Here is a 27932-nt window from a genome sequence, read left to right on the forward strand (position 1 = left end):
GCTGCTTGCTCAACAGCTAAAGCCTGATCTTACACTGCCAGAGTGACAGGCGCCTGTCTTAACTCTGTGGATGGAGCCTCTAATCGTTGAGGTCCCCGGGCGCCGGAGCAGAGCAGCAAACGGCCATGCGGATGTCCTGCTCAGCCGCGGCGCGTCCCTCCCAACACCGAGCTGCACAGGAGGAGCAATGAGGTCTCCCTTCAGCCTTCTCTTCTCTAGTCTGAGCAGCCTCAGCTCTCACAGCCTTTGCATTTCTTCAGCATAAAAGGAAAGTGCCTTGATGATAGAGGAGAATGTCTTTATCAAACAGGAGGTTTCTTCATTGTACTTTGAGCACTGACACCGGGGAAATCTGCATAAAGAGTGCAAGAAAGAGGCAGTTCCTCAAGGGAACTTAGATTGCAAACTACTGATGTGCTAAGACGATTCTTTATGTACAAACAGGAAGAAAGAAAGAACAAACACAGGCAATTTCAGTAGGGTACACACAACCAGACAAGATTAAATAACGCTGGGGGAGCAGTCCTCTGGAAAAGACACACTTTGGGGCATTTGACTTCTCTTGAACAAATGAACTGACTAATGGAAAATCAGAATGATGCCCCTCTGTAACATTATTCTAACACTTCATTTATGCTCTAAAAAACACTCTTGGAGCCCAGTGGTTGCAAAGAACCTGCACAGTCAAACAGGCAACAGCTACAGAAAGCTCACCCTAGGATTTTATGTCAGAAAGGTCACACAGTCACAGAATGTCAGGGGCTGGAAGGGACCTCCGAAGCTCATCCAGTCCAACCTCCCTGCCAGAGCAGGATCACCTGTACTGGATCACACAGGAATGAAACCAGGCAGGTTTTGAACACCTCCACTAGAGGGAGACTGCACAGCCCCCTGGGCAGCCTGTGCCAGGGCTCTGCCACCCTCACGGAGAACATTCCTCCTCGTGTTCACATAAAAACTTCCTATGCCTCAGCTTCCACTCCTCGCTCCCTTGACTGGGCATCATCTATCTGCAGACATTGGAGCTAAACACTGCAAGCTGAAAACATGAAATGAAGGGAGGAAATGCTGTGGTGTGAGGAAAGGCTGAGAGAGCTGGTTTGGGCAGCCTTCGGGAGAGAAGGCTCAAGGGAGACCTCATTACTGTGGAGCAGCACATGAAGGGTGGCTACCAGGAGGATGGAGACTCCCTTTTTGGATGAGGAGTCCCATAGGAAAAAAGACAAGGGCCGATGGCAGCAAGTTACTGCTGTGGAGACTGGACTCCAGAAGAAAGATTTCCAGTTGGACACTGGAATCATCTCCCAAAGGGAGCAGTGGAGTCCCCTACACTGGTCAGTGTTAAGATTCAACCTGACCGTGTGCTGGGCCAGCTGGTTCCAACTACACCTAGGAAGGCTGAAGCAGATGATCCCCTGTGTCCCTTCTGTGTGCTTCTAACAGCACTAAATGTGTAGAGGCACGGATGGTGCTGAAAACCCCATTCCAGAAGCACACACCTGTCCTCTTCCACCCTGCTTTCTCATTTCAGCTTTCAAGTTTGCTCAGCATTAGCTTTGCCTTTAGACTAAGACTGCTGGGTCCCAGTACAGCACAGAGGCTTGGGATGCTGACCATGTGCCCTCAGTTTTTTGTGGCAGGGCGCAGGCACCAATGTTTAATCTTGTGCTAGGTTGAGCCTAGCTGGGATATTTTGGTGAAAAGGAAACAAGTGATGTCTGCTGCACTCATAGGCTTGCTGAGACGTATACAAACAAGAACACAAACACAGATCACAGAGTTCTCTTGGGCTCTGGGCTGCATGCACTTCTCTCTCTAACTTGCTGCCTAACTAATCATTCTGCTTCCTAACCCCCGAGCCAATCCTCCAAACTTACCTTGAACATAAGGTAAACTCTGGGGCAGAGGAGTGGGAAGGTGGAAGGGTGGTTGGGAGCCCCTCCTGGGGACTGGTTTCTGGCAGGGCTGTTGTGTTGCTGTATCACATTTAACTTGCCTATGTCTGTCTATAGCTGTAAATACCTGCTTGGGTATTGTGCTAAGCTGTCAATACAAAACTTCATTCCTTAACTTCCAGATTGGCTGAGTCCAGTCTGGGTGATTTTCTTAAGTGTTGGGGGGGCAGGTAACACCCAAACCATCACAGATCTTCAGCAGCACAAACCCTGCAAATATTTGTTGCTTTTTTTGAAGCATACATTGCTGACAGAGAAATAATGATGACACCAAGTCCCAGTCTGAGAAGCAAAAGGAGTTGCAGACAATTGAAAACAAAACAAACATTGGGAAAACAGAACCCAGAAAAATCAGAGCCTGGAGTTAACGCCAAGGAGAAACCAAGGCACAAGTTCAAGGAGGGCAAGAAGCCCCAAAAAACTCCAACACCTGAGGTGCTTCATCTTGCTGCATCAGATGGTTCTGTATGTTTTACTTCCAAGCAACATGAAGCATCTTTCTGCATTAAGCAGTTAAAAGAGGGTCAAATGAAGGAGCTGCCCAAGGGGTCACACGTGGTTATGTGATTGAGGCTGCCTCTCTGCATCAGAGAGGGAAAATATACTGGTGGTTTGGCCTGGGTTGGGGTTTTTTTAAGTGCTTTTCCTGTGATACATTTTCATTTTAATTTCTTTCTGGACTCACAAGATTAAACCAGAAGTGATGGGGAAGTTGATGACACATTTCAAAACCACTGAGGAGTTTTAGTTTCAAGATGGATGTTTCAGTGCCTGGCTCTCATATAAAATCCAACTTGCCAATTCTAACAGCAGTAAGAAGTCTCTCCTGTAGAAAAGGTTTTCTTCTTTTGCCATAGGATTGAATTTTTCCCCTCCATGGAACAGTGTTAACAATGGATGAGAATCTATTTAATTGGAAGTTTAAAAAGAATGGATACATTTTATAAGCTACATCAATCAGAGCAAGAGATTAGAGTTCTCCTCTATATTTCTTTCCAATTTCTCAGGGCACAAAAAGATGGAATTTTCCAATACATAAAGTTGTGAGAAGCCATCTCACTTCACAGTCATAGATCTGTTTAGGCTGGGAAAACACCTTTAAGACAGTCAGGTGTGCCCATTAACCCAACACTGCCAAGCCTGCCCGTCTGCCCAAGAACCATGTTTACACAGCTTTTAAAAGCCTCCAGGGATGGTTTGATTGTTTTAACCATATTGGAAGAGAGCTCCAAGCTCATCCAGCCCAACCTAGCACCCAGCCCTGGCCAATCAACCAGACCATGGCACTAAGTGCCCCAGCCAGGCTTTGCTTCAACACCTCCAGGCACGGCAACACCTCGGCAGCCCATTCCAATGCCAATCACTCTCTCTGCCAACAACTTGTTTTCTTCCCCGTTCTAAATCAATAACCCCCCTGTCAATTATGGTTAAGTCCCTGGTACTATCTTCCCAACTAGTTTTACCAATTCTTCAGCAATGTGTATTCTCCTATCACAGATACTAATTAGTCATAAAACCAATTAAAAAATCCGGACAGACAAGAGCTTTCCTTCAGCTCCCAGAGGTGTCAGCTAACTATAGCTTACCCATACCATTTCCCAGCAAAACATTTTTTGGTTCCCCAACCAAATCCTGCAAAATCTGCTTGTGCTTTTTCTCTCTCTAATAAAGAGCAATTATCTCGGTAGAAGGCAGGCACATTTGGTAGGGAACAGACTTAAAAGGCTTGGAAAGCTCAGTTTTCTGAATTCACAGCCCGAACTTTATGCTGGACTGATAGATTTTTTTTTTTCCTTTCAACTCCCTCCCAAGGCCAGGTTCCTTTTTCTCTTTCCTAGTCTCTGAAGTATCCTTCCACTTCAGCATCCTGTTCCTTTTATACCTCACTTTTATTTTCAGGAGGGGAAAAAAAACAGAAGATGCTATGCAGCAGAAGAATGTGAACAGCTCCTAAGCCCATGAAAGAAAATAAATAGCAAGTAACAAGCCCTAATCGAAAGAGTTTAATATTTGTCTCCCCAGCTGCTGAGGACCAACTGTTGTGGCCCTTGGTTGAGGAGTAAGAATCTGCCAGGGCAGTGGGTGGTGACTGGGAGTCCAAAGCTGCCTGTTCCCTGGTCAGCAGCCACAGGGAGCTCGGGGACATGAAATTTTGGCAGCAGTCACAGAGGCAGCCTGGGAGTCCCATCCAAGCTGCACAATTGCTGCTTTGCCTTCCTTGCCTGAGCTCAATATCGCTCTCCCAGGGCAGAGCTACTCCTCTTTGCAGGAAGGCTGAGAAGTTCCTCTGTTCAAAGGCAGTGACGGACATGCAGGTCAGCTTCTTGACTCACACCCCCTTACTCCTGAAATGGAGCTCAGTGTGCACTTTCTCTGACTTGCCACGGGACAGCCAGGGAATAGGAATCCCAGCACCGAACAGCAAACTCCCCAAGGCTCTTTGAAAGAGGAGACTAAAGCTGGGAGTGCTAGAAGTTTCTTTGAGGAAAGGCAGCAGGCTTTGTGTCTGTCTGCACTGCCGCTCAGAGAAACACCATTCCTGCTGCAGTCTCCATTCCATCACGCAGCTTTCGTCCGCAGTTTGCTACCCAATTAAGGGATCCGTAAGCACGACGTCACCACTCGCAGCAGACTTTGGTTCAAACCCCATTCCCAGCCAAAACAACTATTATGCCTAATGACAAAATCCTGCCTTCTCTATTTCAGTGTGTTATAAACAATGAGCAGCTATAATTAGGAGCTGACTGTCTAGATGTGAGCTAAAATTAACGTTTGGTTCACACGGCAGCGGAGCCGTGGGTGATGTGGCGCTGCATGGGCATTACTGCAGCTCCTGCTCCAACGAGAAAACCTCTCTGTGCTGATCAATTTAAAATAACCTTGTAAAGTTTAATTGCTATCTAACATGAGTAATGAATTGAACAACTGTCAGACCCTAGTAAACGTGCCTTTTATCATAAATCAGTGATTTCACATACACCAATTATCCTATTAATGCTGAATGAAATGCTTATTGAGTGCATTTAGCGTGCAGACTAAGTGCTTGAAATGACCAGGTAGAGGTAATCATTTCCTGACAGACATGGCTTAAATCAAAAAATAAAATCAAATCACTCTGGAGGGAAAATTACACTTGTTAAACAAAGGCAATATTCAGAAGGCATTTTTAAGGAGAAGCAGCTCTGCTGTGAGCACAGACTGAAAGAGTTGGGGCTGTGCAGTCTGCAGAAGAGGAGGCTCCCAGGTGACCTTCTTGTGCCCTTCCACTATCTGAAGGGGGACTACAAAAAAGCTGGGGAGGGACTTTTTAGGCTCTCAGGGAGTGACAGGACTCGGGGGAATGGGGCAAAGCTGGAGGTGGGGAGATTCAGCCTGGACATGAGGAGGAAGTTGTTGAGCATGAAAGTGGTGAGAGCCTGGAAGGGGTTGCCCAGGGAGGTGCTGGAAGCCTAACTCCTGGAGGTGTTTAAGGCCAGGCTGGATGAGGCTCTGGCCAGGTTGATCTAGGGTAGGGTGTCCCTGCCCATGGCAGAGAGGCTGGAACTGGCTGCTCCTTGTGGTCCCTTCCAACCCTGACTGATTCTATGTTCTCTGACTTTAATAAATAAAAGAGCACAGCAGTGACTTCCAGTATCCTCCCAAAGCAGCAAGGCTCTGTGCTGCACTCCTTTGTTGTTCTTCCCTATAAGATAAAGGATGGAGACTTTGATGTTGCCAATTTACCTGCCTTAAGACACCTCAGGCCTGCCAAGTATGCTGTGATAAACAGCATTAACTACCTTCTGCTCATCTGTTTTTTATTCCAGGACGTGACAAAGGGATTCGCAGATTAAGCTTTTAACTTTACTTGTGACACTTGGTGGGAGAAAGCTGAAAATGACACCTAAGAGGTTTAGTGTGAGGAATACAACTGAAAAAAGGCAAGCAAACAGCAAAACTTTATCTTGAATTGGAGATATCTGAGGGTTTAGAAACAGCTTTAAAGAGAGCTCAGCGCTGTTATGATCACGGAGCAGCGCCACAAATTACCACAATCTTCTTGCCTGCTCTCTGAAGTATGTTTTTGTAGCTTCAGTCTCCCCGAGCAGCAGAGGTGGAAGTGCACTGCTGTCTGAGCCTGGAACGCTCGCGTCCTTTGCTGTCAGCTGCAAGCGGCGGCGCAGATCAACACCCAGCTGCAGCCGGCAGCAGATTCAGTGCGCGCTGCGCTGCGCTGCACCGCGCTGCGCTCGCTCCCTAATGCTCAAACACAGAGGGTCCTGCGGGCGGACTAAAGGGACACCACCACAGCTCCGCCCGCCTCTTCCCTTCCCGTTTCTCTCCTTTGGCAAATCGCTACAGCCCGAGTCTGCCATCTCCTCTAGTCGGTTTGCCTGCAGGCCGCCACAGGCATTGCAGCGCTTCCCTCTCATCACTCCGGGCTGCTGTGAAAGACAAATCAGTGCACGCATCTCTATCTGCTGGCTCGTCAACAACAGACTTGCGATAAGAAAGCTTCAGGGCGTGTCTCCCGCCTCATTAGCAATTCGCAGGCACCAGAAATAACCATTCTCATTAAACCACAAGCATTAAGCGCTCCTCATGCTCCTTCTCATCCGTGGTAACTGACTGTGCATCACGAAACCCAAAAGGCTTGTCCAGAATCATCTGCACGCTGTTATCACACAGGTGACCACATGGTAAGACACTTGTTGCCTGCTACAGAGAGCAAGGAGTTGTGTCCAGGTGAGCAGGCAGATGAATTTACCTCCTACCTGTTACAAACTGCCACTGCTCCCCAAGCAGCTCATTACAGCGGCAGCTCTCAGCTGTCAGCTTTAATAACCCTGCATCCCATAAGCTGTCAGACGACTCTTGAAGGACATAATGATTACAGGAGAGGAAGAAACACCTTGACTGGAATATTAGTGAATGAAGTTCACTAAATTGTGACTGAATTCCTAATCTGATCGATGGCTTTATTATCATCTCATTTTGTCATCAGCACGACAGCAACTTGGCAGCTGTTACAAAGCCATCGTCTGACAAACTGCTAATCCAGAATCAACACAGGGTTGAAATCCAGAGGAAGAAACCCAACATGCTTATGGAAACCTCTGAGCAAATCTAGATGGGACAGACACCTGCCAGATATGCAGCCACCACAGACTCTACTTCCGCCTGCTCCTGCTGACATTCGGTAGGCTCCGCTCTTGTCACAGAACTAACCAGGCTGGAGAAGCCTCTGAGATCATCAAGTCCAACCTATCACCTAAGCCTTCTAATTTACTAAACCAAGACACTAAGTGCCTTGCCCAGCCTCCTTTTAAACACCTCCTGTAGGTGCTGAGACCATTCTGAACACTGTTTTAAAGGCCACTTTATGAAGCTGAAAGCGTTGTGGTTTGCACCTGCTGACTGAAGTAAAAGCATTCAATGGAAAAGCCTTGGCCCAATGGTCTCCTACTGTCTGGTTAGCACATTTCCAAGGAAGAAGCCCAGACTTGCCCTGAGGAGCATCTCTGCTTACAGCTGGCAAGGGCCCTGTGCAAAAAGAATGGGCACAGCCCTCATCTGTCTTGCCAAGCGCATTTTCACTGCTGCTTTCCTTGTCTTGGTTCACAGACTTGAGTGCTCTCTGGGTAGCTGTGCTGCTGACTCAGGCGATCAGTATGAGCAGTCAACTACTGCCTCCTTCACAATCCCTAAATGCTGCATTTATGCAAACAGTTAAGTGATTGGACTGACTTGCCGAGCAACTGGCTGCCCAGAGACAGCCATGCTCAAAGCCCAAAAGCCATTCGAACCGGAGTGGCAGCTCAGCTTCTGCAGCACCCTCCCCACAGCAAAGCCCAGCTTTCACACCATGCCTTCCTGCTGCTCCTCTGCTTCAACTATCCACAGCAGCTTTTGTTTCTCTACTCACAGCACTCACTGAGTACTTCACTTGTGATGCCCTTACAATCCCTCTGCAGAATCACCTACCACAACAAGAGGCAGTTTTTCTGTCTTGGCCTGTATGTAGAATCATAGAACTGTTTTGGCTGCAACAGACCTCCGAGATCATCAAGTCCAACACCACCATGGCCATGAAAGCACAGGATCAGAGGATGTCAGGGGTTGGAAGGAACCCATAGAGATCCACTCCAACCCCCCTGCCAGAGCAGGACCACACAATCTAGCTCAGGGCACACAGGAACACATCCAGACAGGCCTCAAAGGTCTCCAGAGAAGGAGACTCCACAACCTCTCTGGGCAGCCTGTGCCAGGGCTCTGAGACCCTTCCAGGCAAGAAGCTCCCCCTTGTGTTGAGCTGGAACCTCCTGTGCTGCAGCTCCCATTCATTGCTCCGTGTCCTATCCCAGGGAGCAGTGAGCAGAGCCTGCCCTCCCCTCCTGACCTCCAGTCTTTATTTCACCTTACTGCTGAGAAAACAAACAAACAAAATAAAAGCCCCAAATATTTTCTTTTAAAAACCCAATAAATACAAGCAAGCAAACAGACAAAACCCCAACCAACCAACAAATCCCAAAGCCAGCCAGCCAAAACCCAAACCAGTTTCACCCAGTGAGGTGGAAGAGGGGAGGCTGGAGTAGATGATTTCTTAGGTCCTTTCCACCCTAAGCCACTCTATCAACAGAGACAATCCTGCAAAGAATAAAATCTCATCTATTCTTATCTCAAACATTTCCCTTCCCAGTCACCATGTTGCATTTCAAAGGTTATTTTACTGCACTTATTTACCTTTCTTACTTTCTATTCATCTTAAAGCATTTGTCACAGGTTGAAGCTTAAACTTCCTTATTGGAGAGAGAGAATTTTAATTCTCTCACAACTCCTGGACCTTTCCAAAGTGGCCTTAGCATGTGAGAAACTAAACTGAAAAGCTCCTAGGAAGAGGGTGGAAGTGGTTGTTATTTTATGCCAAAGCTAACACTGCAATATGCTGCTCAGGTATTTATGGCCACACCTAAACCACTTTTCTTTAGATCCTTCATTAAAGGATAATATTTGTAACTGTGTCACTTCTTTTTTTAAATGGTGTGGCTGAAACTGAGCCCATTACAAGCTCTGCTGTCTCTTAAAAGCCTGTGAAAACAGCCTAAAGTCTCCAGTTGGCAGAGAGCAGAATAACTACAAAACTCGATGACCACTGAAACTCACTTCAAAATGAAAAAAGCAGTGGATTCTATTGCTCTTGGGCTTCAAAGCACAAAAAAGGAAGTAGAAAGATGGCTGAGATTCAAGGCAATGCAAGACTGACATGAGGAACTGTCCTCTTGGGCAGTGAATTAGCCCATCAACAACAAATAACCCCCCCAAAATACCCCACACTGCACTGCTGGGTAGTGAATTAGTCCTTAAACAATAAGCCCCCCGAAACTTAATGACTATCATTCACATGGATGGAGATAAAACAGCACTAAAAGCAGCTATGCTGAGTACAAGGCAGAGTTTGTGTTCCCCAGGCTTTTACCTGAGAATGTAGGCTGTTCCCCTTCCTCTCAAGGTAACGTCCACTTAAGTGGGAGTCACAATCACACAGAAAATATCCAGTTGGAAGAGACCTTACAGATCATCCAAGTCCAACTTTCCAGCACTGCAGAGTCACCACTAAACCATGTCCCTAAGTGCCAGGTGCACAGGCTGCTTAAACACCTCCAGGGATGTGATGCCAGCAGCCTGTGCCAAGGCTTCAGAGCCCTCTCTGTGCACAAGTATTTCCTGAGATCCAGCCTGAACCTCCTCTAGCACAGCTTGGAATCTTTTCCTCTTCTCTTGCCTCTTGCCACCAAGGAGAAGAGACTGCTCACACCAACCTCCCTTCAGGGAGCTGTACAGATCAATGAGGTCTCCCCTCAGCCTTCTCTTCTCCAGCCAGAACACCCTCAGATGCTTCTGGTAGGTCATGCAGCATCAGCAGCAATCCTTCCTGAGGTGAGTCAGGCTTTACCCTGCTTCCAGCGCTGCATTGCCCTGGGCTGACTGGTTGCCCTGGCACTCAAAGGCAACCAGTCGTCAGGCAGCGAGTTGGAGCTGTGGCTGGCATTTACCAGCGTGAGAGATGAAAGAACTAAACTCACATCACTTTGCAAGGGTTTGCAGAGCACAGCAAAGGCTGCAGAGTCACCTCCTAGCAGAGAAATGCTCTGCAGAAGTAACAGGTGGTATTCCAGCACAAAATGAATCGACCATTAGCCTTCAGCAAATGGACTGGTTATTGGGATTAAATCGTACATCAGTGCTCCAGCAACAACAATATTTATACTGCACATCAAACTGCAAGAATGAGGAAGCAGGGAGCTAAAACTGAGGGCTTGGATTAGTGATCTTCTATGCCCTGAGGGAGTATGAGATCTAAATAGATGCACACAAAGGAAGAGACAATGAATACAGGAGGAATAATGCCAACAGAGGCAGCACCATGAAAAAGCTACTGGTCAGAAACGCCTGAGTAATATCATCCTAACCACAAAAGACAGCTTGGGAACCGAAGGGATTTAACTAAAGGGGGGAACAGTCCTGGAAGAGCACCTCAAGGAAGAGCATGGACAAGTCCTTTCCATAGAACCAAGCAGGTTGGAAGAGACCTCCAAGCTCATCCAGCCCAACCTAGCACCCAGCCCTGGCCAACCAACCAGACCATGGCACTAAGTGCCCCAGCCAGGCTTGGCTTCAACATCCCCAGGCATGGCCACTCCACCACCTTCCTGGGCAGCCCATTCCAATGCCAATCACTCTTTCTGCCAACAACTTCCTCCTAGCATCCAGCCTGAACCTGCCCTGGCACAACTTGCCCCTTGTTCTGTTGCTGGTTGCCTGAGAGAAGAAGCCTTGAGTGACCTGTTCTAGTGGGAGGTGTCCCTGCCCATGGCAGGGGGTTGGAAGTGCCTGAGCTTTGAAGTCCTTTCCAACCTAAACCACTCTATGAGTCTATACATAAAATCTTCTCCATCAGCAGCAAACAAACAGTCAGTGGTGGCCAGAGCTGCTGCGGAGGATGCAGTGCCCACATCCAGGTGGCTGCAGAGGTTGCCACACAGATGAAGGAGGAATCCTTAGTTTGCACAAGCCACACTCGTGATTGGTCTAGAAACCATTACACTGGTCTGGCAACACAGGAGACAGAGGTCTCCAACTCTGAGGCATTCTGCCTATGCTGTTACACAGAGTATCAGTGAGGCACACCTAGGCACTGAGCAGGAGACTTGTTTGAACTACCTGAGTAGGCACCAAGGACAAGCAGTGGCGACACAGCAAGCACTGCAGGGGCATCAGCCAGCAGCTGCCGAGGCTGGCTGGAGGAGAGCTACCAGAAACCTAAGCCCCACTGCTCTGGCTTCTGTTTCTGTGCAGCACCTCCCTGCCACCCAGCAGCAGGAGGCCCTGTACGGCACTCAAGGACTTGTAACTTTTATTTCATTCCCTCATGTCAACACCAGAGGCTCCTCTAGAGGAACATTAACGGTGCAGAGCCCCAGCCCCGAGCCCTGGGAAAGCCACTGCAGAGTGCTGAGAGCAGCTGGGCTGCGGCCAGCTCGGGTCATTCCAGCGCCTTTCTTTGTTCCCCTGAAAACTCCACGCTACAGTGCGGCAGGAGATGTTAATGCACTTCATGCCGTGCTGCATTTGTTCTTACTGCCAGAGCTCTCTGCTGCTGATACCTTCTGCAAAGCTAAGACATCTTAACGAGCTCAAGCACAGCCAGGCATGGAGCCCTACACCACAGATCCCTGCCTCCCCAGCAGATCACTGTCCAGACACCGCTGCTAGCTGTAGACCAACTAACGCAGTTCTAACAAGCTAGAAACATCTTGCTAAACCCCATCTGTCATTACAAGTATTTGCCACTGCAATGGGCTGCCCAGGGAGGTGGAGGAGTCACCACCCCTGGAGGTGTTGAAGCCAAGCCTGGCTGGGGCACTTAGTGCCATGGTCTGGTTGACTGGCCAGGGCTGGGTGCTAGGTTGGGCTGGGTGAGCTTGGGGCTCTCTTCCAGCCTGGTTGATTCTGTGATAGTCCTAAGGATCAGTGTGCAGACCAAGGTCACTGCCACATCTCGTGTAGCACATAGGAGGTGCAGAGTAGAAGGCTACATCTGCAGGGAGAATCAAGCAGGGCAGGTGACCACAAACTGACCACCAAGAAGATTCCATCCCTTGTAAGTCAGATGCAGTATAAAGCTGAGGGCTCGCCAAGGACAAGCTAGCATTACCCTGTCTGTTCTGCTTTTGATGGCGTCTGCCTGTTCCTGCATTCAGTTCCCATCTGCTGCTGACTCCACAATGGGACATCCCCACCACCTGCCTGCAGCATCAGTGGCAATGATGATGTCATTACCATCAGAGGACTGGGTTTGGTGCTGGGTTTGTATATGTTTTATAACCATTTTCATTAGTTTCAGCTTTCTTTTCCAATCCATACATGTTTCCCCATTATTCATTTCCTCTTCAGAAAGGAGGTTTAATAGAATCACAGAATCAAGCAGGTTGGAAGAGAGCTCCAAGCTCCTCCAGCCCAACCTAGCACCCAGCCCTGGCCAATCACCCAGACCATGGCACTAAGTGCTCCAGCCAGGCTTGGCTGCAACACCTCCAGCCATGGCCACTCCACCACCTCCCTGGGCAGCCCATTCCAATGCCAATCACTCTCTCTGACAACAACTTCCTTCTAACATCCAGCCTAGACCTGCCCTGGCACAGCTTGAGGCTGTGTCCCCTTGTTCTGTTGCTGGCTGTCTGGCAGCAGAGCCCAACCCCACCTGGATACAGCCTCCCTGCAGGCAGTTGTGCACAGCAGTGAGGTCTGCCCTGAGCCTCCTCTTCTGCAGGCTAATAGAGGGGATCTGCCACTCACCTGGAGGTCAGCCCAGCCCTAGCCCCTGTCAATCTTAACACCAGCATCTCTTGCTTAGAGCAATTCTTCACACTGATTTTTCCAGGCATCAAGGGATTTTTTTAACTAAGTTATTGGAAGGGGACCATGAGGGTCACGCAAGCAAGGAGTCCAAATCTGGATTTACCCAGAAAAAATAAAACAGGAGAGGTTTGGGTAATTATGGCTGCTGCATCAGTGCTTTCTCTACACAAATGACTGCCCATCTGCAATTCCACACATCTCAGCATTGCTCTCCACAATGGAAAAGGAACATTCCCCTTGACAGTGCATGAAATTTTTCAGCTATTTACTGTTAGACAAAAGATGGATTGAATAAAGGAAAAAAGAAAATCTTTCTAGGGAATCCAGCAGGATTTTTAACATATTCCAAATGTTAACTCTGCTGGCAACTAAAACGTGGCCACAAATACAGCCGAGTCATGGAAAACGAAAATAAATGTGCTGTGGTGTATGGGTTTGTGTTTTACCACAGAGAAACAACTGAGCTGTCTGGATCACTGCAGTTTTCCCTTCTTCCCCAGGCCTGGAATGCTCCCAATTAGAGCACAGCATTACAACTACTTTGAAAACTAAAGGATGCTGCAGACAGGGCCATGAGACAAAGCCGTCTGTTAGAAAGGAGCTGACAAGCACTCAGCATCACTCTGAGACTAAGTGTCTGGCAGCTCAGGCAGAGGCAGGTGAGTCAGGGGTGTGGGACTGCATGTGTCACCGCCTGGCAGCAGCCCTTTGGCACCTGGGTGGAGCTGTGAGGACTGCTGCTCCCCATCGACCTGTGCAGGCTTCTGAAGGACTCTGACACCGAGCACATCCTCTGTCTCCTCCATCTGCAGCTTCCCTTTGCAAGGCTACAGGAGCCTCAGCTAGGTCTAGGGACGTTCCCTCACCCCCCTGCTCTGCTGAGACCACACTGCCAATACTGTGTCCAGTTTTGTCTCCCCAGTCCAGGAGAGACAGGGACCTTCTGGAGAGTGCTACAAGGGTAGTTGGGGGACTTGAACGTCTCCGCTATGAAGAGAGACTGAGGGGCCTGGAACAGTTTACTTTGGAGCAGAGAAGGCTGAGAGGGGATCTGACTCATGTCTTTAAATATCCAAGGGGTGAGTGTCAGGATGAAGGTGCCAGGCTCATCTGGGTGGTGCCCAAGGAACAATGGGTACAGGCCAGAACCCAAGAGGTTCCACCTCAACATGAAGGCACACCTCTCAATGGTGAGGGTGGCAGAGCCCTGGAGCAGGCTGCCCAGAGAGACTGTGGAGTCTCCTTCTCTGGAGACTTTCAGAACCCACCTAGAGGTGTTCCTGTGTGACCTGCCTGGGTGATGCTGCTCTGGCAGGAGGGTTGGACTGGATGATCTCTGACAATCCCTTCCAACTCCTAACACTGCAATTTTGTGATTGGCCCCACACAGCCCTCCAAGGCTTTTCAAACGGGGCCCTTCAGCAGACCATTGCACTGGCATTAGCTGTGCTCTCCACCTTACCAAGCTGCAGCTGCATTACAGATGCTGGCTGTATGACTACTGTGTGTGCTCATCTTTCTGAGGGCAGCAAGCCAAAAAACAAAAGAGTCCTGCTCTTAAAGGTCAAGCAATATTATATGTGTCATTTCAACCTAGCAGCTCACAACAAACACACAAAAGCCCAACACTGAACCTCTTTCTTTGAGCTTGGCTCAAGGTCAGCCTTGCTATAGAGGATTCAAAACTGGTGATGTGTTTCATGGTTTGCTCAGTACTTCCAGGGAAATACAAGAGAAAGGTAATGAATAGCTGCAAAACTGCATCTGTTCTTGAACCAAATATCACACTTCAGATACACAGGAAATTAGCCAGGTCTCATCTTCCACAAGCCTTTTCTACAGCAGACTAAAGGAAAGTGCTGTGAACTGCTTCTTTCAGCACCCTCACTAACCTCCAGCACTGTAAACAATGCTCATCGACAACAAAAGGGACGCTTGGAAGAACACCCAAAGCCCCAGCACAGCAGCAGCAATACTGCACTAAGCCTACAGCCAGCTGAGTGTGAGCCAGCAGTGTGCCCAGGTGGGCAGGAAGGCCACCAGCATCCTGTCCTGGATCAGCAGGAGTGTGCCCAGCAGGACCAGGGAAGCCATTCTCCCCCTGTACACAGCACTGGGGAGGCCAATCCTTCAGTTCAGTTTTGGCTCCCTCACTATAAGAACACTGAGGTGGAGAAGCAGGTCTGCAGAAAGGCAATGAAGCTGAAGGGCCTGAAAAACAGGTCTGATAAGGAGTGGCTAAGGGAACTGGGGTTGGTTAGCCTGGAAACAGGGTGCTAAGGGGGAGCCCACCTCTCTCTCTGCCACTGTCTGAAGAGCAGCTGCAGCAACATGCCTCCTGCTCTGCTTTTGCAAGCTGCAGTGATGGCACAAGAAAGAAAATCCCCAACTCGCATCACAGGAGACTCAGTTTGGACATTAGAAACAATTTCTTCCCTGCACAGGTTGTCAAGTTTTGGAAGAGGCTGCCCAGTGAAGTAGTGGATTGTCCACTGCTGGAAGAATTGCCCAGCACTGTGCCCAGGTGGTCAAGAAGGCCAATGGTATCCTGGCCTGAAGCAGGAATACTGTGGCCAGCAGGACCAGAGAAGTCCTTCTGCCCTGTGCTCAGCACTGCTCAGGCCACACCTTGAGTGCTGTGTCCAGTTCTGGACCCCTCAATTCAAGAGAGATGTTGAGGTGCTGGAAGGTGTTTGGAGAAGGGCAGCAAGGCTGGGGAGGGGCCTGGAGCACAGCCCTGTGAGGAGAGGCTGAGGGAGCTGGGGGTGTGCAGCCTGCAGCAGAGGAGGCTCAGGGCAGACCTCATTGCTGTCTGCAGCTGCCTGCAGGGAGGCTGTAGCCAGGTGGGGTTGGGCTCTGCTGCCAGGCAAGCAGCAACAGAACAAGGGGACACAGTCTCAAATTGTGCCAGGGGAGGTCTAGGCTGGATGTTAGAAGGAAGTTGTTGTCAGAGAGAGTGATTGGCATTGGAATGGGCTGCCCAGGGAGGTGGTGGAGTCACCATCCCTGGAGGTGTTGAAGCCAAGCCTGGCTGGGGCACTTAGTGCCATGGTCTGGTTGACTGGCCAGGGCTGGGTGCTAGGTTGGGCTGGAGGAGCTTGGGGCTCTCTTCCAACCTGCTTCATTATATGATCTTTAAGGTCCCTTCCAACCCAGTCCCAAACTCCCTGCCAGGGCCAGTGACATCTCCTACTAGTCTAGGATGCTCAAGGCCTCTTCTAACCTGTCCTTGAACCCAGGGAGGAGCCATCCACTGTCTCCCTGGGCAACCTGTTCCAGAGTATCTCCACCCTTTGCTCCAAAGCCAATACTGTGTCTTTAGCTGGAGGCAGTGCCCAGATAGAGCAAACCTGAAGACCAAGGCTCCTGACAGGGTAGATGAGGCTTCTCCTGTATGCATTTTCCTTGCCATGTAATTTGAACATTATCAATCTTTGTGCTGTTCCAAATAAAAACACCCTTAATGGTTTTTAAAGGCAGCTTTTTCTTCTTTCTCTTGAAATTAAAAATCTTTTCAGGTTGGGCTGGGTTTGGGCTTTTTTCCCTTTCCTAAATGACAAAGCATTCTTGTTGCCAGGACTGGTAACAGATTAATTATTTAACTGCAATAAATGCATGCGTTAATGTGTTTAATTAAGCATACAAAGCTCTTTATTTGATGTTATTTGTATTTAAGATTCCCTGTTTTCCCTGAAGTATTTATTATCCAAGGCATGATTCCTCTAATCTTAGATATACTCTGGGACTGAAGCACTACTCTCTATCAGCATTCCTCAGCCGCTGTAATCGCGAACAGATATATTACAAACCATGTTAATGAGCTCTTTAGTATTCATATATTAGGCTTTTTCCTCATTTTGTATGGAAATGCTACTATAAAAATTCTAAGAATACTAGTTTAATGTGCATGATAATGATGAGATTCAAAGCAAATAAGGAGGAGGAAATCTGTGGTGGCAGTGAATATGAAATGGATTAGCACGTCGTCAATGTGCTTTACATTGGGATAAAATTACTAAGCATGTAATTAAGTAGGATCAAATGCACTGTTTGTTTTGGGGGGTAATGTTTCAGCTGTTTGAGATGTTTCGTCTTTAAGAAATTAATTTCACACTTTAATGATCTCCTTGTAATTTCCTCCTCCTGCTATAGAGTCACCTAGTTGGGACACGCGTGCAAACCCACCACGGTCGCAAGGAGCAACTAGGGTGGATGGCCAGGCTGGAGCCACTGCAGAGGAAGGCGAGACCAAGGCACATTAAATCACTCTACAAACACAGGAACAGTTCAGTCCAGCTGACCTTATTCATCACACACTCAGATCCCCAGCATTGCTAGCAGGAAAGAAAACCTATCGTTACTTGCAGCAACTGCAGCCTTGACCTGCCTGACCTCAGAGACATCACCACTGTGGCCAAAGTGAAGTCAGAGTTGGTGCTGGAGGGGCCTAATGAGTGAAACCATCAGCCTTCAGCACACTGCCATCTGCATGCAGCTCGCAGAAATCACGTGAAAATTCAGGTTCTGCAAGGTGAAGAGAGAGGCAGGACTGTGCTGTGCCTTGGAGAAAGGATGCCCCAGCTGTAAAAACAAACTTGCTGCTCAACTGCATTGGCTCACTTCGGGCAGGGCACGACAAATCAATCAAAGCAAGCACTTGCTGCTGCAGAGAGCCCAACATGTGCCTAGCTTCTCTTATTCATTCCATGGGCTGGACACAGCACACATCTCTGCCCTTCTGGTCCCAGCTCAGGGCAGGTGCTTCTCTGCACCGAATGCAGAGCTATGGGCACCAGCAACACCCTGGACTGAAGGGGCTGAGGAAGCAGGGGGAAAAGTCCACTGAAAGGCAAGGCAACAAGAGGGGATATTTATTCTACTGAAAATACAATCAGAGAAGACAGATTTCAGTAAGAGAAATATCTACTTATTATTGTAGTGAAGAGGTATTATAGCACACAACTTCTCCTTTCATAGCAGATATCTATTATTTATAGCAGATAACTGTTATTTATACTACTCATTATTTGTACCTGGTTTGTGTATTTCAGCTTACTACTGCCTTTAGGTTACGAAACACACTTGCAAACTCAATTACCTCTGGCAACAAGAAGCTGGCAGAGCAAAGACAGCAGCCATCAGGAATCTATCTCAGACAAATCTGAATAGCTATTAAAATTACCTAATGTATCAAAAAGGTAGAGAAGGAGAGCAGGAGAAAAGTCAGAACGAGTTAGAAAAAGCCATTTCAATATTATCTGTAGCCCAAGCATAAAGGCAGACTGCAGCCTCAGCACAGGCCCACAGAACAGCAGGGGTCTGAAGGGCCCTCTGGAGGTCACCAAGAGCAGGCAGCCCAGGAACACAGCGTAGGCTTGAATCTCTCTTGAGAAAGAGGCTCCACAACCTCTCTGGGCAGCCTGCCCCAGGGCTCCATCACCCTCACAGTAGAGTTTTTCCACACATACACAAACAAATGCTGAGAGTCATAGAATCAACCAGGTGGGAAGAGACCCCCAAGCTCATCCAGCCCAACCTAGCACCCAGCCCTGGCCAATCAACCACACCATGGCACAAAGTGCCCCAGCCAGGCTTGGCTTCAACACCTCCAGCCACAGCCACTCCACCACCTCCCTGGGCAGCCCACTCCAATGCCAATCACTCTCCAAGGGAAGAACTTCCTCCTAACATCCAGCCTAGACATCCCTGGCACAATTTGAGACTGTGTCCCCTTGTTCTGTCCCTGGCTGCCTGGCAGTAGAGCCCAACCCCACCTGGCTACAGCCTCCCTGCAGGCAGCAATGAGCTCTGCCCTGAGCCTCCTCTGCTGCAGGCTGCACCCCCCCAGCTCCCTCAGCCTCTCCTCACAGGGCTGTGCTCCAGGCCCCTCACCAGCCTTGCTGCCCTGCTCTGGGCACCTTCCAGCACCTCAGCATCTCTCTTGAACTGAGGAGCCCAAGCAAAGAGAAGAAGGAGTTTAGAGTTAATTATGGGACTGAGACAAACAAAAGCCAGAACATGAACACAAACACTATAGGTGTAAAAACAATGGTGTGCAATGCTTCAGCAATGAAAAATAAGCTTGCCACATCTGCACTTTGAAGTCATGTTATTGCCAACAACCAACCAACAGCTGGGCCTTCTAAGAAGCTGTGCTTCAGTGAGCTTACGAATGCCAGACAGTACAAATTAACTGAGCCTTCTCCAGGAGCAAACAGAGACACAGCCTGTGCTCAACCCTACAAACTTCTCATAAGTAGAACTACCCTGGCACCATTTCATATTGGGCACACCCAAACCTTACACACTATTCAAGACATGGCTCTGAGGACACAGCTCCCAGTCTTGCAGAAAAAAAGATGCACATGGGTGTTGAGCCATCTGTGAATAATTTAAGAGGGTGATGTGAGGAAATGCAGACTTCAAGACATTCATTTACCACTCCTAAGATTCATCCCAAAGTACTGGCACATAGGTAGGAGCTGATGAAACACAGAATGGCTCAGGTTGGAAGGGACCTCACAGAGCTCATCTGCTCCACCCTCCCAGCCATGCCCAGGGACACCTCTCAGCTGCACTCAGCTGATCAAGGACTCATCCAGCCTGGCCTGCAGCACCCCCAGCAAGGAGGCAGCCACAGCTTCCCTGGGCAGCCTGGGCCACACTCTCACCACCCTCACACTGGAGAACTTCTTCCTCAGCTTCACTCTCTGCTCCCTGCTCTGCCTCAGCTCCAAACCATTCCCCCTTGGCCTGGCTCAGACCCCTCAGCACAAGTCCCTCTGCAGCCTTCCTGCAGGATCCCTTCAGGCACTGGCAGCAGCTCTGAGGTGCCCCTGGAGCCTTCTCCTCTGCAGGCTGCACCCCCCCAGCTCCCTCAGCCTGTGCTCACAGCAGAGCTGCTCCAGCCCTTGGAACTTTCTAGATTTGATCCCTGTTATCTGTAAGTTAACATAAGGATCTAAATCCTGAGGGTTACTTTCAGAAATTAAATCTTTGCCATAATTTCCTTTTCTTCATTAAAAGGCTCAAGTGTAGCACAGCTGACTCCAGGCTGCTGGCTGCAGTGTGCCATAGATCTGCATTATTCTATGTGAGCAGAGGCCTTTCTCTTGCACTATTTCTTTGTCCATAGTAAAGTGCCCTCTTTGCTGACTGAAACCACTGTGCCTTTTTTTGTTAATAGCACATCTCAATTCTTATTTTAAATCACAGCCCTATTTTCAAAAGGAGCAATTGTACTTTTCTTCCAGAAAGCCATCTTCCTGCTAATGAGAGTTGTTTTCACCAGCAATTTTCAGGAGAAAAGTGGTATTATGCTTTAGCACTTCTCAAGTGACAAATAAAGAGTACCACCCAGCCCACCATTTTCACCCACTGCAGCTCTCCCAGCAAAGGCTCTTCGGGCCAGGTGCACCACTGCAATTATCAACCCCTGTAATGAGTCTCAGTGCAGTTGGGGTCTGCAGCGAAGCAGCATCATAGAATGGTTTAGGTTGGAAGGGACCTCAAAGCTCAGCCAGTTCCAACCCCCCCACCATTGGCAGGGACACCTCCCACTAGAACAGGGCATATAAGGACTCATACAATCTGGGCCTGAACACCTCCAGGGAGGTCGTGGATGACAGAATGTTAATCAAAGATCACATTCTGTGCTTCTGTCATCCACGACCTCCCTGGGCAACCTGTGCCAGTGTCTCACCACCTTCACTGTAAAGAACCCTTTCCTAACATCCAGTTTGAATCTCCCCTCTGCAGTTTTAACCTAGTTTTGCCCCAGTGTACCTCAGAAACTCTCTGGTGCAGTTTCCTTCACGCACAGGGCAGCTGTTCAGCTCCTCACTGGGGCCTCCTGTGCTCACAGTGCAGGAGACACATCCCTGCTGCGACAGAGGACTGTCCCTGTACAACGGCCCATGGCCACACCGTGGTTAACACTGGAACCTGTGGCTTATTTGTAGCCAAATATTGTCAAGAAAGCCAATGTTGAATGAAAAAGCAAATAAAATATATATAAAAAAATCACTGTGTTAGGCTTCAGAGCCAGCAGAGCTCATGAGGAGACACTGCCAAACCTTTCCATCTCCTCTGGCCACATCTGTGCTTCTTTTCGCATCTAATTTATAGCTTAGCTGGGAAAATAAAATTGCTTTGGGTTAAAAACTGGAAAACAAAGTCTTGGTCAAAGCATCAATTCCTTTTATAGCTTTTCCTAAAGATGGATCTTTTCATTTTCTTGTCTTATGAGTACACATCCCATTAGATCTGCTACTAGGTAGGAAGTGCAATTTTAGCAAGCAATTAATCCACAAATGAGCTGTTGCAGAGTGTTAGGTATTGGGTACCATCCTTCAAAGGCTCTATCCTGGCCTTGGATTATACCTACATGTTTCCACAGACCTTAAAAGAGGCTCATTTTGTCAGCAATCATTTAATTGAATTCCCTGTGAGCCAATAGTGGAAAACCATGCACAAGATAATCAGCCATAGAATGCAAAGGGGGGAGAAAAGGTAGCATTTCTAATGGCCATGTCACTGAGAGAGGCAGTGACCTTTAAGTCCTTCAGCCCTGAACTTCTTGGTGCATGTTTTATTCCAGGAGATGAAGTGCAGCCAGGGAGCTGCAGAACTGACACCAACGTGAAGCTGCAGCTCTTGCCAGGCTTGTTTGTGAGAGCAGTGCTGTGCCACACAGGGCACTTCTCATCTTGCACATCCACAGCAGCCCCTGAGACTTTGGCACCACAGCCCACCCCCAAATTCCATTAGCAAAAAATTCCCATGCAGAAAGGAAACATGAAACCTGATGCTGCTTTTCATCACAGAATGGCTCAGCTTGGAAGAGACCTCAGAAATTAATTCCTCCAGCCTCCCACCATGGGCAGGGACACCTCACACTAGAGCAGGCTGCCCACAGCCTCATCCAGCCTGGCCTCAAACACCTCCAGGGATGAGGCTTCCACCACCTCCCTGGGCAACTCCTTCCAGGCCCTCACCACCGTCATGCTGAACAACTTCTTCCTAACATCCAGGCTGAATCTCCCCATTTCCAGCTTTGTTCCATTCCCCCCAGTCCTACCACTCCCTGACAGCCTAAAAAGTCCCTCCCCAGCTTTCTTGTAGCCCACTTCAGAAACTGCAAGGCCACAAGAAGGTCACCTGGGAGCCTTCTCCTCTCCAGACAGCACAGCCCCAACTGCCTCAGGCTTTCCTCACAGCAGAGCAGCTCCAGCCCTCTGCTCATCCTCATGGCCCTTCTCTGGACACCTCCCAGCACATCCATAGCACTCTTGTCCCAGGGGCTCCAGCACTGGAATTCTTGCTGAAAAACAGGTGCAAGCAGCTATTCTGTTGAGCAGGCCACATTTTTTCCCCCTGATGCCCAACAGTTTTCTTCATCTGCCTTCAGCAGCCTCACTGCAGCTCATCCTCAACATATGCAAAGTTATTTATCGATCTGGGATTTTCCAAAGCTACCTAAAGAGTGCTTTGGGAACCTGTCTGCTATTGATTTTCAATCCACCTACTCATACAAGAATTAGGAGCTTTAGAAAACATTGCAGTTGTTGTTTCATACCACAGGGGCAACTTGGCATCCAATTACCTTATCCTGTGCGGGTCTACCGAGGCACCACATTAACAAATTTTCAGCTTGCAAAACTCTTCTCCCACAGTTAGCACCCAGAGAACCAAAGGAGCTCTTTTAGTAAGCAGAGAGAGAGCCAAACTTTCCAACAAGGTACTTGTGATTGCTGTCATTCTTTTCTCCCTCCAACTTCACTTTAACCATGATTACAGAAGATGACATTGCCTCAAAATCCCAGAGGGAAAAAACAATGCTACGGGAGATGATTTCAGCACATTATGATAAGCCTACAGCTACTCAAACTTAGGCAGAAAGACCACATCAATTGGATGATTTGTTAATGGGCACTAGAAGTGAATTCCAGACCAGTCAGGAAAATAAACCAGGGTGTGGGGGGATGCAATCAAACACCTATTCACATGAATACTGCTTGAGAAAGCTCAAATAGAAGGACAGAGCCAGGATAACAAAGCAAGTTCAGCTGTGGACAACTCCAGAGGCAGGACTGCAGCCTGGTGGAGCAAAGTGAAACCTTTCCAGAGTGGGTGAGTGCCAAGTCCTTCCCTGCCTGGGTAGCAGATCTCCTCTTGTGCTGTGTGTTTGCTCTCCCCTCATGACATATTCACAGTATTGAAGCAACACTTAGGGTCACAGCTAGTTCGCAGGGCAGCAGTGCCATGGCAAAGCAGTGCTGCCTGCAACATGCTACGGCATGATATGAAGAGAGCTCAGGGTGTTCTTGTGCCAAACCTCAAGTCTCTCTTCATGGAGCAGGTATCAGGCTGTGCTTCAACATCCTCCTCTGCCCATGGCTAAGAGACAATAAAGCAACCCTTGCTGGAGCTGCTGCACCAAGCATTACAACAGCCCAGAGACAATCAGTGTGTACAGCTCCAAAAAGATGCGACAGGAAAGAAGCCATTTCTTTTCCTGCTCCTTTCCTTCCTTCCTTCCTTCCTTCCTTCCTTCCTTCCTTCCTTCCTTCCTTCCTTCCTTCCTTCCTTTCCTTCCTTCCCCTTGCCTTAGCACAATGCATTGTGACAGAGAGCAGTCTGTGAGCTGAGATTAAAAACACTATACATAAACAAGGCAAATTCGGAAGCTGTAAGCACATAAACCCAGTTCTGAAGTCCCCAAAGGATGGAGTTATTTGCTCATAAACCTTTCAGATCCCAACCCTGTTAGGAGGAGGTGGAGGAGAAAAACAGGTGTATGACATGTGGTGGGTTAGAAGGGCTGTGGTTAGTAGATTGAGGGAGGTTCACCTGCCCCTCTGCTCTGCCCTGGTGAGGCTGCACCTGGGGTATTGTGTCTAGTTCTGGGCCTCCTAGCTCAAGAGGGACAAGTTGCTGCTTGACAGAGTCCAGCACAAAGCCACAAAGATGATTAAGGAAGTTGAACATCTTCCTTATGATGAGAGTCCGAGGGAGCTGAGGCTGCGCTGCTTGGAGAGGCGACTGAGAGGTGGCCTCAATATTTATGAGGATGTGCAGGGTGGGTGCCAGGAGGCTGCAGCCAGGCTCTGCTGGGTGGTGCTCAGTGCCAGGCCAAGGGGCAGTGGTGGGAGCTGAGGCAGAGGAGGTTCCATGTGCAGCTGAGCAGCAATGTTCCCGTGCGGGTGGCAGAGCCCTGGCACAGGCTGCCCAGGGGGGCTGTGCAGTCTCCCTCTAGTGGAGACACTCCAGAACTGCCTGCATGTGCTCCTGGGCCATCTGCTCTGGGGGATGCTGCTCCGGCAGAAGGCTGCACCAGATGAGCTTGGGAGGTCCCTTGCAGCCCTTGAGATTCTATGATTCAGACATTCTGTAATTCTACATTAAATGCCCAGATTTCAGAAGCCAATGATATTCCTAGGGCAACTGTATGGCAAAGTGTAGAAGGCAACACACACTGGTACCCCAAACAACAACACTGTCAGCTGGGGATGCGAGATAAAAATCAGTGAGCCTCTCTACTTAATTGCCAACAAAGGTGAAATAAGCAAATGCTTGCAGTTTAACACCAACACTAGGGGCCAGAATGGGAAAATAAGCCAAAACCAACCGAAACCTCCCTACAAAACAAATCTCAACAGCCCAAAGTCATAGCACTAAAGAGGTTTGCAACTACTGAGTGCCTAAGGTGGGCAAGGGGGAACAGACAAGTAGGAGGTGATACAAAAGGTTGCCACTGGAGTTTGTTTGTAAAACTCTACTCGTTTTAACAGGGCAATTGACTTTTGGAATCAACCTACCAAAACAGTCTGGCAGAGGAGAGTCACTGAATGGTTTAGGTTGGAAGGGGACCTCAAAGCTCAGCCAGTTCCAACCCCCCCACCACTGGCAGGGACACCTCCCACTAGAACAGGTTGCTCAAGGCCTCATCCAACCTGGCCTTGAACACCTCCAGGGAGGGAGCAACCACAACCTCCCTGGGCAACCTGTGCCACTGTCTCACCACCCTCACTGGAAAGAGCCCTTTGCTAACATCCAGTGTCACTCTCCCCTCTGCCAGTTCAAACCCATTCCTCCTCATCCTGCCATTACAAGACCTTGTCCATAGTCCCTCCCCAGCCCTCCTGTAGCCCCCTTCAGATACTGGAAGGCCACTCCAAGGTCTCCTCCAAGCCTTCTCTTCTCCAGGCTGCAGAGTCCAAACTCTCTCAGCCTGTGCTCAGAGCAGAGCTGCTGCAGACCTCTCAGCATCTTGGTGGCCTCCTCTGCACTGGCTCCAGCACTTTCATGTCCTGCTTGTGTTGGGGGCTCCAGAACTGCCCCCAGGACTGCAGGTGGGGTGTGAGGAGAGCAGAGCCAAGGGACAGAATACCCTCCCTTGCCCTGTGCCCACATTGCTCTTGCTGCAGCCCAGCACAGGGTTGCTGTCTGGGCTGCTCTCACTGCAGGCTCCTGTTGAGCATCAGTTCAGACCCCATGAGTATGGAAAGCAATTTTTATTTTCATGTACAGTAAGGAAGTCCTCCAAAACATTTACATCAACCTCCAGGCCAGCACCTCTCTGTAAAAGCAAGCACTGCTGGCACATCTGATATGAGTCCTATTGATCTCAAGGGAGCTTGCCAGTTTAGCCTGCTGAAGAACCTGGCATCAACTGATTAGGTTAAGGAAATGGATTTTTTTTAATCTTGACTGTTTGCAAAAACCTTAGGAAAAACCTAGTGACTTACCACACAAGAAAGGGTAGAAAGTCCTTGGTCAACAGTTACATTAATCTATTTCTTTAGATATCTTAATTTTTTTTGTTGGTTTTTTAATTTGTTTTTATCATGAACAGAAGAACAAAAAGAAAGCATTCACTATGCTATTAATTACAGAACCTGGTTCTTTGGCACTATAAAAAGCAGCTCCACTGACAGCAGAAAGAATTAGAATCATAGAATCAGCCAGGTTGAAAGAGACCTCCAAGCTCCTCCAGCCCAACCTAGCACCCAGCCCTGGCCAATCAACCAGCCCATGGCACTAAGTGCCCCAGCCAGGCTTGGCTGCAACACCTCCAGGGATAGAGACTCCATCGCCTCCCTGGGCAGCCCATTCCAATGGCATTACAGCTGCTAAGAACCAGAAGAACGTAGGTGTAAGTGCTGAAGGAACTTCACTTCTGTTTTCAAGCTCTTCGTGTAACCATTTAGCAAAAGACAGGAAGCAGAAGGGTGTCAGAGCAGAGAGAAAAGCTCTGTCAGCTCAGAATGCAGGCAGTGACAGGACACCTTCAACATGCTTCTGGAAAGCCCAAAGAATCTGTGCCTGCATCAAGTCTTAGCCCGAGCTTTGCCAGTGCAGAGGCTGATCCAATGTTGCCACAGAAGATCAATGTTTGAGAGGTTCCAGGTTATCCTTCTGCTGCTTTCAGTCCAGTCCTAGGTCTCTTTGCTAATGCTATGAAGAGACTGGGCTGTACGATTTCAGGTGGACTGATGAGATAATCAGTTGGTGCAGTGCTAGGCTGCAGCAACTCTCATATTCTCTTGCTACCCCTGGTTAAAATGTCACCAGGTGACAGGCAGCAAAGGCATTTACTTCCTAGAAGCTTTCTGCAACTAGATTGCCAAGTGATGAGGCTAGGAAGGCATTTCACATTCTCATCATAGGAACAGCTGCAGAGGGAGAATTTCTCTCCTCTTACACACTTAGAAATCTCCACAGGAGAGAAGTTAAGAACTTCCACTTGCAGGAAAAGCTTTGATCAATGCTTACATGTTATTGGAACCCAGAAAACTCTTTTGCTAGGCACAAATGCCCAGAAAAATCGATCAACCTCCCTGTGTTTATGGCTGTAGGAACAAGTACCAACATCTGCCAGGCTACACCGAATAATTCTTCCTATGCACATCCGCAAAGAGCTTGCAGAGCGCTGCATTCATATACAAGCAGGCATGACGCAGTGCACTGCACCTGGAAACTGCTGCACCCTGGCACTGGCACCACAGAGCCCTCAAATGCTTCCTAAGAGTAGCAAAGTAGCTTGTAACTTACAGATAGTGAGATGCAAACCATCAGCAGGAAGACTCAGGAGGGTTATTCTCATCTCTGGTGAGAACCAACTTACCTGAAGAAGAAATGCCACACTTCACAGGAAGTTATGCTGACTGAAGTCCAGATCCACCCAGACCAAAGGAGAATTGTGAGCAAATGCATAGGAAAGTTTTGCCCAGCATCCCAGTGCTGTCTCTTGATTTTCACACAGAGTAGAGTCCTGGGCTGAGCAGGCCATGCCACGCACCAGGCTCAAGGGCATTCCAGCTCTACCAGCACAGTCAAGCGTTGCCTGCACCTCATCAGCGAGCAGCTCCATGTGCTTAAGGAGGCAAGCAACTTCCTGCTCTCTGAGCAGAAAAGCAACAATGCTAACTCCTGCTTTTGCCTTAGGACACTCCGAGTCATGCATCCCACAAAGCCTGCTGGCTTTACCAAAGGAAAAGCTATTTCCAAGAGAGCAGGGCTGGCTGATGCTAGCGAAAGTGTAACCTGCCCTCCCACTCCACCCTCCTTTCTTCAAGCCATCAGCAAACTTCAATAGGTTAAGTTTTGAACTGTAAAAGACACTACTGAACACAGATCCTATGGGCAGCACCAGCAACAACGTCCAAAGCTTCTGGGAAGAAAGTATTCAGGCATTCAGCAAAGCTGCTGGATTTGGAACTTGGTGCTGAATACCAGGAGGCAAATTAAAAGCCCTGGGACCCTTACTACAAGATCCAGTAGTTAGCAGAAGAACTTTTAACAGCAGATAAGACTGCTTCAAAACACTGTAGTAGGGAAGAGGGCAATCAATCATCAGCAAGAAACCCTTTGCTGTATCTGACGCTTCCAACCGCAGTATTCCGCTTTCAAAAGTGCTTCCAAGGCAGTCAGTCAGAGCACCCTCCCCACAGCCCCAGAGACAATCTTCTACCTGCTCCAGAGAACAGAGGCTGCAGCAGAGAGGTGGCAATCATCAGTGCAATGTTTACCCAGGCAGAAATGATTTCCAGACATCTCGAATTTCTGCCCTTCCTT

The 27932-nt window shown here is 48.7% G+C and overlaps 1 protein-coding gene across 7 annotated transcripts in view; it reads right to left on the reverse strand.

Moving 5' to 3' along the window:
• The window catches only part of LRP1B (LDL receptor related protein 1B), a 646717-nt gene that overhangs the window by 419596 nt on the left and 199189 nt on the right, over nt 1-27932 (reverse strand). The gene's annotated exons all lie outside the window — the stretch shown is intronic.

The sequence above is a fragment of the Pogoniulus pusillus genome, chromosome 2, assembly GCF_015220805.1.
Source record: "Pogoniulus pusillus isolate bPogPus1 chromosome 2, bPogPus1.pri, whole genome shotgun sequence".
Classification (NCBI taxonomy): domain Eukaryota; kingdom Metazoa; phylum Chordata; class Aves; order Piciformes; family Lybiidae; genus Pogoniulus; species Pogoniulus pusillus.